This window comes from Artibeus jamaicensis, unplaced genomic scaffold (genome assembly GCF_021234435.1).
Source record: "Artibeus jamaicensis isolate MK-2021 breed Jamaican fruit bat unplaced genomic scaffold, CSHL_Jam_final contig_60, whole genome shotgun sequence".
Classification (NCBI taxonomy): domain Eukaryota; kingdom Metazoa; phylum Chordata; class Mammalia; order Chiroptera; family Phyllostomidae; genus Artibeus; species Artibeus jamaicensis.
In genome coordinates, this window is record NW_026521900.1 from 4,353,961 (window position 1) to 4,373,837 (window position 19,877).

A 19,877-nucleotide genomic window follows, 5' to 3' on the forward strand; every position below is an offset into this window, starting at 1 on the left:
TGACTTACTTGAATGAATATTCATGTAAAAATAAAAATAAGTATTTAATAGCTAAAATTTTCTACTTGCCACACAAACTGCATTTACATATGTGGACAAAATTAACACCATGAGTATCTTTAATTTTTCCCATTCCTAGTGCTTTGGCAATTCTTTCAAAGATTCATTGTTTCTGAAGGTATGTCACAGAGTGAAGAAATCTTATAATTTCCAAATCAAATAAGTAAAAATCTCCACAAGTATTTCCTAAGGAAAAAACTAACAAAATGTGAAGATTAGATCTTAATAGAAATTGACTTAATTCTCATAAAAATTGTGACTGACTGTGGACTACTTTTCCTATTTAGCACTTTTACTCTCCTTGGTACAAAGTAGGTGAGCTATCACCATCTCACAACCCAACAGATACTTCCCTTCCCCTGCACAACAAAGTGAATTCGGATACATTTTTGTGAAGAAAACAACTAAAAATTATTGGTTGGGTTAGACCTGGTTGGCACTCTTCTTTAGGGCTATGACAATCAGGCCTGAATAAAAAGCTCAGTAGCTCCCAATCTCCCTAGTAGCCAGGAACTAGCTGCTGAAGCACAATCATTACTAAAGTGAACTCAGTGAGTGGAAGAAATTTTTGCTAATCCTTAAAAGGCCAGAGCTAAAGCTGGTCCTGAGCTAAAGTAAGGGATTGAAGAAAGTTGGCCTTTGTCATTGACTCTCTTCCCATTCCAGATCCCCTCTCCTCACCTGGTACTGGCCAGTGACCCTCTCTTCCTCTGTGTTAGCTACTAGTAATCACAGACATTACAAGCAGCCTACAGAGGAACTCCAGAAGGAACACTCTTAGTGGCAGCTGCTCTGCCACTAAGGAAGAGTTCATAAAAGACTCTGTAGGCCAGTCACCTCCCCAAGAGAAGATGGGTATTTGCAGACCAAACCAGGGCAGAGACCAGAATCCACAGGACTCAAGGCCAGGCAGATTTTCTGATGACAACAAAAGTTGTTACCCAAAAGCGAAGAAAGTTCAAATCCACTTTATGGCACTAATCTAGAACACGCTGGCTGAGGTCATGGGCTCATTCCTTATTTCTTTCCATATGAACATATGAGCAAATACTTCATAGTTGAAGAGTAAAAGAAGTAAAAAGCTTACAGAAAAGTACTTTTGTGAGAAGCAATGACAGACAGAAAGACTGAAAAAACGCCATTTGAATACTACCTAAATGAAGAAATGTTTTTGACCTTGACCCAACTCTGACCTCACTCCAAAAATAGCCTGAGAAGAAACTGCAAAGTTGATGCTGACCTTGTTTTCTTCATTGGGAAAAAATAAGAATCCAATTATGTTGCCTAGAAAGACATTTATACCACTTAACATTAAGTGCACCAAACAAAAGGATAATACTGAAATAAAAGGTGTAAAATGCACAGTAAGAACCAAGACTTTAAAACAGTACATCTGGTATACAATTCATGTAGGGCTGTAGGCAATTAGGGTTTCCTCAAACAACTTTCACAGAGCCAGCTGTAATAGAGAAGTGAGTGCCACTGCTCAGTCGTACTTTTACTTTAGCTGTAAGTTAGTAAATGACACTTAAAGTGCTGAACAACGGAGGTTATTAGCTGACAAAATGATGGACCACAATCCTTTCTACGGAACACATCAAAAAAGACATTACTATTCCATTTGTGAAAAAATTCTGGTATTTCCACAGTACACAAATGCAGAGTTATTGTTCTTAATGAGATTGTAGTTTGTTACTTCCATATCAGAGAATGTATTTTTGAGCTTCATTTATACTTCTGATTTACCACAAATGATTAGTTTATCTGTAATACAAACAATCCAAAGTACTATATAGCTGCTGCTTTCATTTCTTGAACAGATAAAATGGATCTCAATACAAATTAAGGAAATCACATTAGGCTAAAAATGTACTGAAGATAATACATGATTGATCAAAACTAATAATTCTTTTTGAAAGACATCACTCAGCTTAAACCGTAACTCTAACACACAAAATATATGAGTGATCAAAAAATAAAGATGGCTGTGGTGACCAGCGGAATTAGCAAAGGCTACTACTTGAATCACTGCTTGAGACATTCTCAGCTTTGCCATAATGTTGCTTTTCACAAAACAGAGACAGCAGAAATGGTAACAGATGTTTACTGGGTTACATTAGTACTTAATTCAAATATGCAATGCTTACTGTTTTCCAGTCTTAATAAAACATTAAATATCCCTGGCTGGTGTAGCTCAGTTGATTGAGCCTGGGCCTCCGAACCAAAGCATCGCGGTTCAATTCCCATGCCTGGGTTGAGGGCCAGTTCCCAGCAGGGGATGCATGAGAGGCAACCATACATTGATATTTCTCTCCCTCTCTCCTTCCCTTCCCCTCTAAAAGATAAATAAATAAAATATTTAAAAAAACATTAAACAAACTATCAACCACAGTGCACAATGCTGAAGCTATTAGAGTAACTATGTTTTATTTTTTGCTTTATCTAAAATCTCATAGAGATTCTTACCCTAAGTCAGGAAGTCATTGCTAAGCAAGAGAATAGTTTTAATACATGTTCATTAAAAAGTGAAATTCTGTACTTATATCATTGTATAGAATAGAACTGATCAGAAACAATGTACAGTTGAAAACCATCATACTAATTCTTTTTGGTTTTCCAGTGAGTTTTCTTTACTAAAGAAAAGATTTCTTTAGTAAAGAAAAGTAAATTAGTTTAACGTACTAAAACATTATGGCCTTCTTGTCCTGTTCAGAAATTAGTTCCTTCAGAGCACTGATTTTCAACTTTTTTCATCTCATGGCACACCATAAACTAATTATTAAAATTGTGTAGCACACCACAAATATATTCTTTGCCAATGTGAAGAAATAGGTATAGTTTTGACTCATTCACACTCAAAAGCTATTGTTGTGTTGGAAATGAAAATCTAAGGGGAAAAGAGGTCAGTGCCCCTGACTAAATAGTTAGGTATTGCACATTTTAAAAATTCTTGTGGCACTCTAGTTGAAAAGCTCTGCTTTAGAGCATTTGAAAACCATTTTAGCCTTATTCCTCCTCTTCCTCCTCATATACAAACAATCCAACATCTTGGTTTACAAATAGTAAACCAAGAACCTCCTCATATACAAACAGTAAACATCTTGGTTTACTCCAATCCTCAGCCATGCTACTCTCATTATCAGACACATTACTACAGGGGCACCTTCACTCCTAATCACTTAATGAGCTACACTCTACTTCTGCTTACAGTCTTTGATTCTAGAGTTATAGAGATGTTTTAAAGAAAGCAGTGTTAACAGTGATGTGAAGGGGTGGGGGAGAAGTTGGTGGAGAGGAGTGCTAGGGAAACAAGAATGCATGTGAAATGAAGCATAATAATCAGGAAGGCATAATAATGCTTCCTCTCAAAAACTATATTGGTTAATACAGCGCTAAAGACAAAATAAAGTGTTATAATTCCAGTACAAAAGAAAATTTACAATGGTAGAGCTATAATCAATAGAATTTGATATTTAAAACAGCCCCGTTTTAGAATTTACAAAAAGATACAATTAATCCCAATAAAAATACTTTCAGGAAAATAAATTTGGAAACAGAAAAAACTCAAATGTTTTAACTATGGTACAAAAAATTGATCAAGAAATTAAGCTGTAGAGGAACCATTTGGGCTGAGAAATACTCTCTCAACATAAAATTAATTAATACTGGTTTAAGACTTATTAAAATATTTGTATTTACATCCAAGTAGTCAAAAGTTTCCACAGGGCAAAGGTCCTGCAGTTATCAAAGAAACATAAAAGGGTTACCCTTTCACATGTCACATTTACCATAGTCTTTCAACAGGAACAACATCAACAACAATATTATTGGTATTACATGTATGAGCATTCACTATGTGCCACTCATTTTCCTAAGACTTTCTGGTATTATTAACTAATTCTCATAACTACTCTAGAAGAGAGGCAGCATCTTTATTCCCATTTTACAGATGAGGAAACTGAGATATATAGCTCTAGAGCTAGTAACTGGTTCAATCAGAATTCAAATCCAAAAATTCCAGATCTAGAGCCCATGACTTTCTTAATCACTATGTTATTCCTGCCTCACACTAAAATCAGACAAACACCCAATGTTCCCTGTTGAAGTTACCCAATCTTTAACCCCTATATAAAAGCAAAATCTCACTTGTTGTATTTACAGGAAATTTTGCAGACTTCAGTTGCCTTATGTGTTTTATTTACCATCTGTAGTACTTGGATTTTCATCCTAAGTAGTATGTACTTATATGAGAAAAAATCTGTATATTGTAGAAAGCATCTCTCAAAGTTTAGTTTAGAAACAACTTTCAAGCTTACAAAAGTGAAGTTAACATTGTATATTGAAGTAAATGCTGTAAAGTTTCTTTCTGCTGAATGATTACACTATTAGGTGACACTAAAAACATCTAAAATATTTATTCTGGAGTAATCCTATAAATACATGGCAATGACAATTTTACCAAGTATATTGCAGGCAAATAAATTAGTAGAGGCAAACACAGAGTCATACTCTTTTAAAATCTGACACTAGAGGCAAAAGTCAAGATAATATGGGTCTCTAGTTCTGGCTTTGCAACTGAAGAATTATACATTTTTGAGTCACAGTCAGTCTGTGCCTGTTTCCTGATTTTTTTAAATTTTATTTTTGAGTAAATTAGTCTTTATTTAACATAATTAACCATTTTTCATAACATCATTCCACATTTCTAAATTGCATCTGAGATTTTTGTATTGTTGTTCAAGTACAGTTGTCTCCATTTTCCCCTCACCGCTCCTCCCACCCCAGCCATCCCTACCTCCCCCCCTTGATCCTACCCCGCTTTGGTTTTGTCCATGAGTCCTCTACAGATCTTCCTGAAACCCTCCCCCCTTTTCCCTCATTATTCCCTCCCACCTCCTCTCTGGTTACTATTAGTTTGTTCTTAATTTCAGTGCCTCTGGTTATATTGTGCTTGCTTGTTTGTTTTGTTGATTAGGTTCCATTTATAGGTGAGATCATATGGTATCTGTCTTTCATCACCTGGATTACTTCACTTAGCATAATGCTTTCCAGTTCTATCCATGCTGTCACAAAGGCTAGGAGTTCCTTCTTTCTTTCTGCTGCATAGTATTCTGTTGTGTAAATGTACCATAGCTTTTTGACTTCATCAAAATAAAAAGCTTCTGTTTCCTCATTTTTAATAGAGGTTGTTAAAAGTAGATAAATACTTCCATTCTGCCAAGCTCTAAATTCTGACTTTAGGAGAAAAAAAATCCCTCTCTGTTTCATCTACCACGACAGGACAATCATCTTCTTTGACTGAAGATTGGAACATGGGTGTTCTAGTTCTAAATTCATCACTGTTAGTTCTAAATCTCTGGTGCTTTCCTCAGGCAGGGGAATTAGATTGGTCCCAAATCTCTTTTTGTGGGGACAAGTCTCTTCATTTAACCAAAGACTGAAGATTAACAATCAGGAGTGAGGGGGAGAATATTCATAAGACACAGCATTTCCAGAGTGAAGGAAAGGTTTTTTTCCTGAAGGAAGCTACCAGATTCTAGTCCCATTATCAAATAGACATAATGAGCAAGAGAAAAACCTATAGTAGTAACTTGTGATCACCAGAAAGACCAAAGTCCAGAGGGAGAGGGTCTGCTAATAAATATTAGACACATGTCTATGCTTCCTTTGTATGAAATACTCATTACCTTAAAAGGATACTATAGCCCTGGCTAGTGTGGCTCAGTGGATTGAGCATTGGGCTGCGAACTGAAAGGTCATTGATTCAATTCTCAGTCAGGGCACATGCCTGGGTTGAAGACTGAGTTCCCAGTTGGGGTTGTACGAGAGGCAACCCATCTGTGTTTTCTCTCATATATTGATGTTTTTCTCCCTTTCTTTCTCCCTCCCTTTCCCCCTCTGTAAAAGTAAATAAATTTTAAAAAACCTTTATAAATGGATATTATAGGTGTAGAATACTTCTGACTAACAAAGGCTTATTCAGTAGTTACCTAATGATTTCAACTCTGACCAATCGGATCAAAATTTAATATCTATTCAAAAGATTTAGTAATCCAGATCTGAGATACTAGGCTCTTAAGAAATCATTTAATCATTTAGCCATTCCTTACCATGAGTTTCTCTCCCTTCCTACAATATCTGCATTGAGTAATGACTACTGTAATTTAGCACAAAGGTGTCCTGGTATAAAATGCTGTAAAATATAACCAACTTCAGTCACGACAAAAAAATCACTCACCAAAAAGGTTACATCTTAGATATAGCCGGTGATACAACATTGTGAGTATAATTAAAGCTACTTTATCATACACTTAAAATGGTGCACATGACAAATTTAATGTCATACACATTTATCAGAATTTTAAATAATAAGAAATGGGAAGGAACAAAACATACATCTCACAATGTACTTTCATTAGGCATGAGCATATGTTTTTAAAAATTAATGAGTACAGGTTTTAAGTGAAATAAGTACATTATGATGCTTGAGTTGTAAAGGACTGACTTCTTTTTACATCCAATATTATTTCATATTAGTTTCAGCATAGTAGTTAAGACAATTATATAATTTACAAAATGATTCCCAATGGTTCAGAGAAAGATGGCGGCAGAGTAGGATAAAGGATTCCACTTCCCTCCCACGCACAGGAGAAAAACGTGGCTGATCTGCGGAGCACAGCAAATAGCCAACAGGGACTCAGCATATAGGTAAATAGGACTCCAGAAATTAGAGCGGACACTGAATGACCAGACAGTGAGGAGACGGCTGCAGGTCAATAAGGTCTGAGGGAACAGCGCAGAGGCTGCAGGCCGAGGCTGCAGCCTCTGTCAGGCCGCACCAGGGCCCAGGCCAGGCATGCCCTGGACTGTTTGGGAGCCAAGGGCTGGCAGCAAGGTCCTTGGAAGAGAACCGGGTCATCAGCTCCCTCCCTACCCGGCTGGGCGCAGTTTGAAAAACGCAAGGAGAGATCTGCCTGCTTAAAGTGTCGGAGAGAGGAAGGAGCACGAGGAAGCAAATGAGGGGATTTTGAATACCCGTGGAGTCTGTGGTCGCCAGCTTGGGGGAATTGAGAGTTGCCCTTGCATTACCCTATAGCACTGGGAAAGGTTCGTGCCCAAGCCTGCAGGACCAGGGAAGCCTGGCTGGGAGTGCATGCCGGCACCCCAGCCCAGGACTGTGAATCCTAGGGAAAGTCTGCTCTCAGTGGGGCACTGGGGAGAGGTGCCTGCCAGTCTGGATCTTGGGATAGCACTCCTGAGGCCCGCTGAGTTCACTGAGAAGGAAGAAAGGCCACACCAATTGCCCCTCAGATTGCTGCAGCTACTGTGACCAGAAAAAACGGTTTGACCAGCTGGAAACCAACAAGAGATTTTAGTTTCTTTGCTTTGTTTTAAATAATCTTTTTAAACTTTATTATTGTTTTATCTTTCAATACTTTTACCCTCTCTCCTCTTCTTTCTTGTTTTATTCCTTCCTTTCTTTCCAAACCTACCACTTTTTCCTCCCTTCTGCTGCCTTTTTCTTCTTTCTTTTCACCCCTCCAACCCTTGCCCCAAGTGAGACAAAAGATTTGGACTGGTGAAAAGACCAGAGTTGGACTCAAAGAGGAGGCATCCCAACAGTAGAGACAGAGAGACAAAATTCACTTTGCTATAGCAGAAAAACTACAAGTTACTGCATATTTGTAATTTTTCATTATTCTTACATCTTTTATTTTAATGGTATCTTTGTATTCCTCCTCTTTCTGTATAGTCTTCTTTGCCTTGGCTGGATATATTGTATCACTTGATAGGTTTCCCCTGTCCCCTCGATCATAGTGTATTGCTAATTTACTGTCCTTTACTTCCCCTTGACCAGTTAGCACACTATTGAAGGTCCAATACTTCCTACTCTTGGTATATCATAGGTTCTGTCATATTATTGTTGCTCTAATATTATTGTAAATAATAGCTGTTACATACGATTGTAAATACTACACAACACCCCCCCCAGACCTTAGCCCACTACATTATTGCCTGAACTATAATACTGTAGTGGTTAACTCTATTCTCTCTCACACTACACCTATTTACCATCCTTCATTCTCACCTTACCTCAGAATCTGACCTCCCTCAACCTCACTGCTTTCTAGATCCAACTCACAAACCTTCCCTCCCCAACAAGATCCTTATCTTCTTTCCATCCTTTGTAAAAAGTGGCTAGTTGGGTTGAAGATTATGGTTATCACTATACATAGCCAAAGGATCTCCTACCTCTGCTTTACCGGCTGCTACTATAAATATAATAGACTACTCTCCTGCTGTCATAAACCATTTTGCCTTCCCCTCCAACCGATCACAAAAAAAAACACAAACAAACAGTAGGTGGAAGCGGTGAACACCAGGATACCCATTGGAAGAGGAAACCCAACAACAAAGGAACCACCAACAAATAACAACAGAAGAAGGTGAAGGAGGGAATAGAAACCACATAAACCTCCACCCAACACCTACCTGGAAATACAACTAAACAGCAGAGAAACTTCCCAGGACAAACAACTGAACAAGAGCAAAAAAGAATCTTCAAAACCCTGTATATGCAGAAGAACTAGCTTCAATGCAACCTACCCTCACCAGCACAGCAAATTAAAATGGGTAGGGGACAGAGGGACCATCAGTTCACCAGCTGGTGGGAAGGACCCACAAAAAAAAGGCTCAGCAACAACAAAAACCCAAAGACAAACTCAGAGCCAATAATAAGGACAGCCCAATACCAGCGATCTAGAGAGATCAAGGAGACTAAACCACTGAATCTCACAGGTATTATATGACAGAAGTGCACACCATAAATCCAAGAAGCCACAAGAAATCAATTTAAGAAGCTGAAGCTAACAAGAAGAGTCTCACAAACAATGGGAAGACCAAGAAACAACCCCCAACAAAAGGAAAGGAGGAAGCCTCAGAAGGAATGCTAGATGAAATAGAGGCAAGTCAGCTATCAGATACTGAATTCAAAGCACTGGTTATCAGGAAGTTCAGAGAGCTCACAATGAGCTACCGGAAACTACAGGAGAGCCACAATGAACTCACTGCAAACTATATCAACATGAAAAAGGAAATAGAAACTATCAGCAAGGGCCAAGAGAAAATGAAGAATACAAACTCAGAGCTGAAGAACACAGTGGAAAAAATCAAAAGCAGGATCAATGAAGCAGAATATCGGATCAGCTAGTTGGAGGGCAAAGTAGAAAAAAAACATCCAGAAAGAGCAAGAAAAGGAAAAGAGGCTCAGAAAGAATGAAGAGGGATTAAGAAAAATGCAAGACAATATGAAATATAATAATATCCTAATAATAGGGATACCAGAAGGAGAAGAAGAGCAAGGGATAGAAAATGTATTTGAAAAGGTAATGATGGAAAACTTCCCCTAATTTGATGAGAGAAAAAGTCGCACAAATCCAAGAAACACAGAGTCCCAATCAAGAGGAACCAAAGAGAACCACTTCAAGACACATCATCATTAAATGGCAAAATTCCAAGATAAAGAGAGAATCTTAAAGGCAGCAAGGGAGAAACAGGAAGTAACCTAAAAGGGAGCCCCAATAAGGTTAGCAACTAATTTCTCAACGGAAATACTTCAAGCAAGAAGAGAATGACAAGAAATGTTCCAAGTAATGAAAACCAGAGGCCCGCAAACAAGGTTACTTTATCCAGCAAGGCTCTCAATCAAGATAGAAGGCCAAATAAAGAGCTTCCAAGACAAAAGAAGTCTAAAAGAATACACCTCCACCAAACCAGCTCTGCAAGAAATATAGCAATACTTATATCGGACAAAATAGTCTTCAAAAAAAGGACCATAAAAGAGACCCAGAAGGTCACTTGATACTACTCAAGGGAAGAATCCACCAAGAAGACATAAACATTGTAAATATATATGCACCCAACATAGGAGCATCCAAATATACAGAGGAAATCTTAGAGGATTTCAAGAAAGATGTTGACAGCAACACAATTATAGTAGGGGATTTTAACACCCCACTGTTAAAAATGGGCAGATCTTCCAAACGAAATATCAACAAAGACATTGTGATACTGAACAACACCCTAGATGAAGTGGACTTAACCGATATATATAGAACCCTTCAACCCAAAGAAGGTAAATACACAGTTTTTTGAAATACACATGAAACATTTTCGAAGATAGACCACATAAAAGGACACAAAACGAGCCACAACAAATTCAAGAAAATTGAAATCATACAAGCATTTTCTCCAATTACAAGGGACTAAAACTGGAAACCAACCCCAAGAGAAAAGACTCAAAACATTCAAAATCAAGGAGATTGAATGGCATGCCATTAAACAATGAATGGGTCAAGAATGAAATTAGAGAAAAAAATCGAAAGTTCCTGGAAACAAATGAAAATGACCTCACAACAACCCAAAACTTATGGGACACAGTGAAGGCAGTCCTGAGAGGGAAGTTTATAGCAATACAGGTGTACCTAAGAGAGAAACATTTCAAATAAACAACCTAATCCTATGCCAACAAGACTTGAGGAACAACAACAAAGACAGCCCAGAGGAAGTAGAAGAAAGGAAGTAACCAATATCAGAACACAATTAAATGACATAGAGACTAAAAGCACAACTCTAAGGATCAATGAATCCAGGAGCTGGTTCTTTGAAAAGATAAACAAAATAGACAAGCCTTTAAGCAGGCTCCTTAAAAAAAAAGAGACAGAACCCAAAGGATCACAATCAGAAATGAACAAAGAGAGATTACAACTGACACCACAGAAATACAAGAAATTACTATGAAGAACTGTATGCCAAGAAATTAGAAATCCGAGGTGAAATGGACAAATTTGTAGAAAAATATAATCTTCCAAAACTCAATGAAGTAGAAGCAGAAAGCCAGAAAAGACCAATAACACCAAATGAAATTTAAGCAGTAATCAAATATCTCCCAAAGCACAAAAGCCCTGGACCAGATGGTTTCACAGGAGAATTCTACAAAGCATTTAAGGAAGAGCTAACCCCTATACTTCACAGGCTATTCCAAAAAATCCAAAAAGATGGAAGAATCCCAAACTCTCTTTATAAAGGCAGCATCACCCTAAACCCCAAACCAGATATAGATACAACAAAGAAAGAAAACTTCAGGCCAATATTGCTGACGAATATAGACACTAAAATCCTCAAGATATTGCAAACCCCATCCAACAATACATTAAAAAGATCATTCACAATGACCAAGTGGGATTCATCCCAGGGATGCAAGGATGGTTCAATATTTGCAAATCAGTAAATGTAATACATCATATAAACAAAAGCCAAGAAAAAAACCACATGATCATATCAATAAACCATTGATATGTTTTATATCCAATATGGATATAACCCATATATCCAATATGGATCAATAACCATTGATATGGTTATTTCCAATAAATGTGGAAAAAGCTTTTGATAAAGTACAACAACCATTTATGATAAAAACACTCAGCAAAGTGGGAATAGAGGGAGCATTCCTCAATATAATAAAAGCCATATATGAGAGACCTACAGCCAACATCATATTCAACGGGCAAAAACTAAAATCTTTTCCACTAATATCAGGAACAAGACAAGGTTGTTCACTTTCACCACTTATATTCAATATAGTATTGGATGTTTTAGCCACAGTGATCAGACAAGAAAAGGAAATAAAAGGACACCAAATCGGAAAGGAGGAAAGAAAACTATCACTGTTTGCAGATGACATGATAGTGTACATGGAAAATCCTATAGACTGTACCCAAAACTGCTCAGCCTAATAAATGAATTTGGAAAAAACAGTGGAATACAAAGGCAATATGCAGATATCAAAGGCATTTGTGTATACCAACAATGAAATATCAGAAACAGAAATCAAGAAAAAAATCCATTTGATATAGCAAAAAGAAAAATAAAATATCGGAGAATAAACCTAACTAAGGAGGTAAAGGACCTGTATGCAGAAAAATACACAACACTGAAGAAAGAAATCAAGGAAGACACAAACAAATGGAAACATATACCTTGTTCATAGATTGGAAGAATTAACATCATCAAAATATCCATACTACCCAAAGCAATATTCAGATTCAATGCAATACCTATTAAATTACAAATGGCATATTTCACATAGAACAAACAATTCAAACATTTTTATGGAACCATAAATGACCCAGAATAGCAGCTGCACTTTTGAGAAATAAGAACAAAGTAGGAGGGATCACAATACCTGATATCAAATTGTATTACAAGGCCACTGTAATCAAAACAGCCTGGTACTGGCATGAAAACAGGCACAGAGACCAATGGAACAGAACAGAGAGCCCAGAAATCAACCCAACTCTCTACAGTCAATTAATATTTGACAAAAGGGGGCAGTAACATAAAATGGAGTAAAGATAGCCTCTTCAACTAATGGTGTTGGGAGAACTGGACAGCTACGTGAAAAAAAATGAAACTTGAGCACCAACTTACACCACACACCAAAATAAATTCAAGGCGGATAAAAGACTTAAATATAAGTCATGATGCCATTAAAGTCCTAGAGGAGAACATCAGCAAGAAAATCTCAGATATTTCATGCAGCAACATTTTTACTGATATGTCCCCTAGAGCAAGGTATATAAAGGAAAGAATAAACAAAAGGGATCTCATCAAAAGAAAAAGCTTCTGCTTAGCTAAAGAAAACAGTATTCAAATAAAATGATAACCAACTATATGGGAAAACATGTTTGCCAATGATACCTCAGACAAGGGTTTAATCTCCAAATTATAGAAAAAACTTACATGACTCCACTTTCAGAAGACAAGCAACCCAATTAGAAAGTGGGCAAAGGCCCTGGCTGGTGTAGCTCAGTGGACTGAGCGCGGGCCTGCGAACCAGACAATCGCGGTTCATTTTCCAGTCAGGGCACATGCCTGGGTTGCAGACCAGTTCCCAGCAGGGGAAACACAAAAGGCAACCATACATTGATGTTTCTCTCCCTCTCTCCTTCCCTTCCCCTCTAAAGATAAATAAAATATTAAAAAAAAGAAAGTGGGCAAAGGACTTGACCAGTCATTTCTCCAAGGAGGATCCAAGAAGGACATACAGAAGATCCAGAGACACATGAAACAACAGCTCAATATCAGCTATCTGAGAGATGCAAATCCAAACCAGAACGAGATACCACTTTACACCAGCCAGAATGGCCATCATAAACAAAGCAACAAACAACAAGTGTTGGAGAGGTTGTGGAGAAGAGGGGACCCTAATCCATTGTTGGTGGGATTGCAGACTGGCACAACCACTGTGGAAAACAGTATGGAATTTTCTAAAAACACTAAAAATGGACCTGCCTTTTGAGCCACTAATTCCACTGCTGGGAGTATATCCTAAGAACCCTAAAACACCAATCCCCAAAAACTTATGCACCCCAATGTTCATAGCAGCACAATTACAGTAGTCAAGAGCTGGAAACAACCTAGGTGCCCATCAGTAAATGAATGGATCAAAAAATTATGGTATATATACACAATGGAATTCTATGCAGCAGAAAGAAAGGAGGAGCTCCTATCCTTTGCAACAGCATGGATATAAATGGAAAACATTATTCTGAGTGAAATAAGCCAGGAGTTGAAAGACAAATACTATATGATCTCACCTTTAACAGGAAGCTAAACAACAAAACAAACAAGCAAGCAAAATATAACCAAAGACACTGAAATCGAGAACAGGGCAACAGCGACCAGAGGGGAGAGGGGAGGGAATTTCAGGGGAAAAAGGGGAAGGATTTACAGGAACTAGTGAAAAGGACACATGGAGAAAAACTAAGGGGGGTGGAAATGGAAGGGAGGTGGGGAGCACTGGGGGGGGATGGGCTGGGATGGGAGTAAAAGACAAAAAATTGTACTTGAACAATAATTAAATTTAAAAAATGATTCCCTTGATAATTCTAGCACCCCCCACACCATACAATTATTACAATATGACTGACTGTATTTCTATGCTGTAGTTTACATCCCAGTGACTACTCTGCAATTACCAATCAGTACTTCTTAATCTCTTCACCTTTTTCACGCTGTACCCGAAACCCCCTCCTATCTTGCAACCATCAGTTTGTTCTCTATATCTACAAGTCTATCTCTGTTTTATTTGCTCACTTACTTCATTCATTAGATTCCACATGTAAGTGAAATCATATGGTATTTGTTTTCCTTTTTAAAAAGACTTTATTTATTTATTTATATAGAGAGGAGAAGGGTGGGAGAAAGAGAAACATTAATGTGTAGTTGCCTCACATGTGCCCCTTACTGGGAACCTGGTCTGTAACCCAGGCATGTGTTCTAGACTACAGGGAATTGAACTGGCAACCCTTTGGTTCACATACTGGTGCTCAATCCAGTGAGCCATGCCAGCCTGGATGGTAATTTTCTTTTTCTGACTGACTTATTTCACTTAGCATAATATCCTCTAGGGCCATCCATGTTTTTGCAAATGGTCAGATTTTATTCTTTTTTTAAAGGATTTTATTTACTTATCTTTAGAGGGGAAGGGAAGGAGAGAGGGAGAGAAATATCAATGTATGGTTGTCTTTTGTGCATCCCCTGCTGGGAACTGGCCTGCAACCCAGGCATGTACCCTGACTGGGAATTGAACTGAGATCCTTTGGTTCACAGGCCCACACTCAAGGAATATTACATTGTATATATGTACCACTACCTTTTTATCCACTTGTCTTACTGGTGGGCACTTGGGTGCTTCCATATCTTGGCTATTGTAAATAATGCTGCAGTGAACATAGGGGTGCCTATAACTTTTCAAATTGGTGTTTTGGGTTTCTTCAGATATATATATCCAAAAGTGGAATTGCATGTCCTCTTTGGAGAAGTGTCCATCAGGAAGGACCAACGTTTTTATTAATAGCACTAATTACATCAATCACACAAAGGCAAAAGGCTCCTGAGAATCAGGAAGTACCGCATATTTGGAGTATAAGAACCGCCCCCTCCCCCCGCAATTTGGGAGGAATAATGTTTGTTAATGCTGCTGTTGAGTTCTGTTTACATTTACATTGGTGAAATTTTATGTTATTTATGTTATTAAATATTTTACCACTTTTTTTGCTTCAAAAAACTTTCCCCTATTTTCCTCTTCTAAACCCTAGGTGCATCTTATGAGTTGAAAAATACGGGTAAAATGCCTATAGGTACAGGTGGAATTTCTTTTTTTTTTTTTTCAAGGGCGGAAATGACAGATGGCAGAATTTCAGAGTTTTATTAACACAAATACAATGTGCACACAATCTGTCTATTCGTTTTCCTCACTGTGCAGCCTGGCATTGGTATTGGTGACTCTGATGGCCAACTGGTCTGCTCTTTCCACAATGGCTTTGCAGTTCTTTGAGGAGACGTTGTGAGCAATCTCAGCATGGTAAGATTTGTTGCACATTAGAACACTTCAAGCTCTTATGGACCAGGAACTTATGAAAACCACTGGGCAGCATGTGCTTTGTTTTCTTGTTGCTCCCATAACCGATGTTGGGCATCAATATCTGGCCCTTGAATCTTCTGTGCACCCTATTGTCAATGCCTCTGGGTTTCTGCCAGTTCCACTTAATTTTGACATAATGATCCAACTGGTGCTGAATGAACTTCTTGGTCCTCTTTTTGACAATCCTGGGTTTCACGAGGGGTCTGAGGGCTGCCATGGTGCCAAGTAAGAGATGGCTGCCACCTCTGTAGGCAGCGCCAAGGAAGAGAGAGTACAGGTGGAATTATACATGTTACATGCTACATTTCTGAGAACTTAAGTTATATGTGAGTTACATCTAAATGAATTTGAGGGCAAAACTGATAAAACTCAGCTTGAAAAGGTGATTTTTCTACAGTGAAGATCTTTTCTCCCAAAGCAAGCAAGTGCCCAAGAAGTACCTAAAATTCTGGCTTCTGTACATGATTTTATTAAAGGCAGGCTGATCTAGAATAAAAAAATGTCAGATGTAGAGATGACTCCAGAATCTAGTGATAATAACCCACTTGATCCAGTCCTTCATTTCATAGATGAAGACTCTAGGTCTGCAGAAGAGACAATCACCACCTCCCAGATACCTCAAAAGACACACTCAAGGACACACAGACACAGGAGGTGCTGATGACAGCTAAAACCTGAACTCTGGAACTCAAAGTGCAGCACTGTTCATTCACTTCATACTCTTCTCCATTTCTTTTCCTTCCAAACAATCATCATGGATCAAGAATACCAAATACATTTTTAATTAATATGAAACACATGGTTGCTCATATTTTTCATATTCCTATCACATTTCCCAAGGTATGTTCTGAAGCTCACTATTCCTGAATCATACTCTACTACTAAAAGTTTCTATAAGTAAATTTAGGATAATGCTATAATATCCCTATCTTTAAAAATTTAAATGTATATTAGCAAATCTAAGGTTCTAAAAGGTCCTATGGAAAAGAGACTTGTTAGATTTCATTAAGACTAAGCCTCCCCTAAATTTCTTGGCACACAATCTTAAAAAAAAAAAGGAACCAATATTCTTTGAGGCAAATTTTGGGAAAAGCTATCCTATAGCCTCATTAAAGACCTGGAGTATACATGTATATATAGAACTGAATTCAACTCAGGACCCATCAAATAAACTTTCAACAAAAAGCACTGCTAACAAATAACTATACGATGGATTCTTAGGGGAAAATGTATTACAATGTATGAATACAATAGACCCTACATAGAAAAAGAGTAAATTCTGACAAATCATTTTTTCAACATTTGACAGAGTTTAAGGTAATTTAAAGATAAAAAGCAAAACACAGGTTCTGATATAAAATATGTTTATTACAGAAGCTCAAAGAACAAGATTGTGACACACTGTAAGTAGACTACACACATACTACGGCTACTCCAAAGAACAAATATTCTTTTTTTTGCAATTTATTTTTTTATTTAATTATTTTTCAACCACAGTATTCTGTCTTTTACTCCCATTCCAGCCCCCTCATGCTCCCCACCTCCCTCCCATTTCCACCCCCCTCATTATTGTCCATGTATACTTTATACTAGTTCCTGTAAATCCTTCCCCTTTTTCCCCTGAAATTCCCTCCCCTCTCCCCTGTGGACGCTGTCCCCGTTCTCTATTTCAGTGTCGTTGTTTTTATTTTGCTTGCTTGTTTGTTTTGTTGTTTAGCTTCCTGTTAAAGGTGAGATCATATGGTATTTGTCTTTCAACACCTGGCTTATTTCACTCAGCATAATGCTTTCCAGTTCCATCCAAGCTGTTGCAAAGAGTAGGAGCTCCTTCTTTCTTTCTGCTGTATAGAATTCCACTGTGTATATATACCATAATTTTTTGATCCATTCATTTACTGATGGGCACCTAGTTGCTTCCAGCTCTTGGCTATTGTAAATTGTGCTGCTATGAATATTGGGGTGCATAGGTTCTTTGGGATTGGTGTTTTAGGATTCTTAGGATATAGTCCCAGCAATGGAATTGCTGGGTCATAAGGCAGGTCCATTTTTAGTTCCAAAGAACAAATATTCTTAATATGGATGTTCTCCCTATGGTTTTGGGGAACAGTGTTTATGTTAAAGTGATAATATAGATTTGGTGGCAACCTGAAGTGATTATATAGATTTCCTACTAACCTGAAGGCAGCAGGGTTTGATGAGCTATACTAAATAATTGGGATAGCAATTTGTTAACTTTAGTAGTATCAAGCATGGAATTTTGGGAATTTGACATAAAATGTACAATTGGCTGTTGAACAAATGTAGGTTTGAACTGCCTGTGTCCACTGATACACAGACTATTTTCAATGAATACTGTGAATGGACTTCTCTTCTTTATGATTTCACTAATCTTTTTTCTCTAGATTATTTTATTGTATAAAAACAGTATAAATACATAGAACATACAAAATATGTGTTTACTGACTGACTGTGTTATCAGTTTTCCAGTCAACAGCAGGCCATTAGGAGTTAAGTTTTGGGTGAGTCCAAGTTATATGCCAATTTTTTAAAATCCAAAACACTAATTCAAAAGAACATAAGCACCCTTATGTTCACTGCAGTGTTATTTACAATCACCAAGATATGGAAGCAGCCCAAGTGTCCATCAGTAGTTGAGTGGCTAGAACAACTACAGGACATTTACACAATGGAATACTATTCAGCCATAAAATGTAAAATTTTACCCTTTGCAACAGCATGGATGGACCTGGATAATATTATTCTGTGTGGAATAAGCCAGTCAGAGACAGACAAATACCATATGATTTCACTCATATGGGGAATCTAATGAACAAACTGAACTAACAAGCAAAACAGAGATAAACCTGTAGATAGAGAGCAGGTTGACAGCTATGGGTAGGAGTGGTTAGGGAATGGAAGAATTGAGCAAAAAGGAAAAAGGACTCAGGGATATGGACAACAGTATGGTGACTGTGGGGGGAGGGGAATATAAGGGGATAAATGGTAATGGGAAAATTACAGTAAAAATGTTTACTGAAAGAAAAAGGATTTTTTAAAGAATTATTTTTAGAGAGAAGGCGAAAGAGAGGAACATTGATGTGCTAGAGAAACATCGACTGGTTGCCTCTCATGTACACTCAACTGGGACCTGGCCCACAATCCAGGCATGTGCCCTGACCAGGATTTTAACTGGGACCTTTTGGTTTGCGAGATAGTGCTCAACCCACTGAGTCACACCACTCAGGGCTATATGCCAATTTTTCACTCCATGGGAGTTGATGCCCCAATGCCTGCATTATGCAGGGGTCAACTGTAATTATATACATCTTTTTTTTTGTTCAAACAAAAAATTCTTTAATCAGGAAATCTGATTAAGTTCAGTATTAACTCAAGCTCTCAAAACCCTTTTGGGGAAAGCCAAGAGCTGCATCAGAGAAAAGCAGGCAGCTGTTGACAATTCTTTGGTGGAAAAGGAAGTTGCATACTTATACAAACTGCCCCAGTGATTATCAAGTCCAAGTTTTGGTTTTCAAAAATAGGTTTCAAGATTGGCCAAAGAAACCATACACACAACCCCAACAGTACAAAAATTTAATAATGACATTTAAGAATATAGGAAAAACCTTGGTGTGTTCCTTCTTGGGTCCAACTTCTTTGGGACTCTCTGAGCATCATAATTACATTAGCCAAAATTAAAATGGAGAGAATCCTAGAAGCAGCAAGAGCTAAGGGGACAGTCACCTACAAAGGAGTTCCCATCAGACTGTCAGCTGATTTCTCAAAAGAGACCTTACAGGCAAGAAGGGGCTGGAAAGAGGTATTCCAAGTCCTGAAATCCAAAGACCTACAACCAAGATTGCTCTATCCAGCAAAACTTTCATTTAGAATGGAAGGACAGATAAAGTGCTTCTCAGATAAGATCAAATTCAAGGAGTTCATCATCACCAAGCCCTTATTATATGAAATGTTAAAGGGACTTATCTAAGAAAAAGAAGTTAAAGAAACATGAACAGTGAAAGGACAACAAACTCACAGTTATTAACAACCACACCTAAAACAAAAGCAAACTAAAAGGACAGCTAGATCAGGAGTGGAAACATAGAAATGAAGATCTCAAGGAGGGTTAGCAACAGGGGAGTGGGAGGAGGAGAAGGGGGGAGAAGGTATAGAAAATAAGTAGCATAGACAGTAGATAGAAAATAGATGGGGGGGCAAGAATAGTATAGGAAATATAGAATCTAAAGAACTTGAGACACATGGTCATAAACTAAAGGGGGGTAATGGTGGGGACAGGGGTAGGGTAGAGGGGAATGAAGGGGGGAATAGA

At 37.9% G+C, this 19,877-nt stretch overlaps 1 protein-coding gene and 1 pseudogene across 9 annotated transcripts in view; both read right to left on the bottom strand.

Moving 5' to 3' along the window:
- The window catches only part of CASK (calcium/calmodulin dependent serine protein kinase), a 490,261-nt gene that overhangs the window by 420,680 nt on the left and 49,704 nt on the right, over positions 1–19,877 (bottom strand). The window lies entirely within an intron of this gene.
- LOC119063917 (60S ribosomal protein L32-like) lies at positions 15,299–16,121 on the bottom strand (annotated as a pseudogene).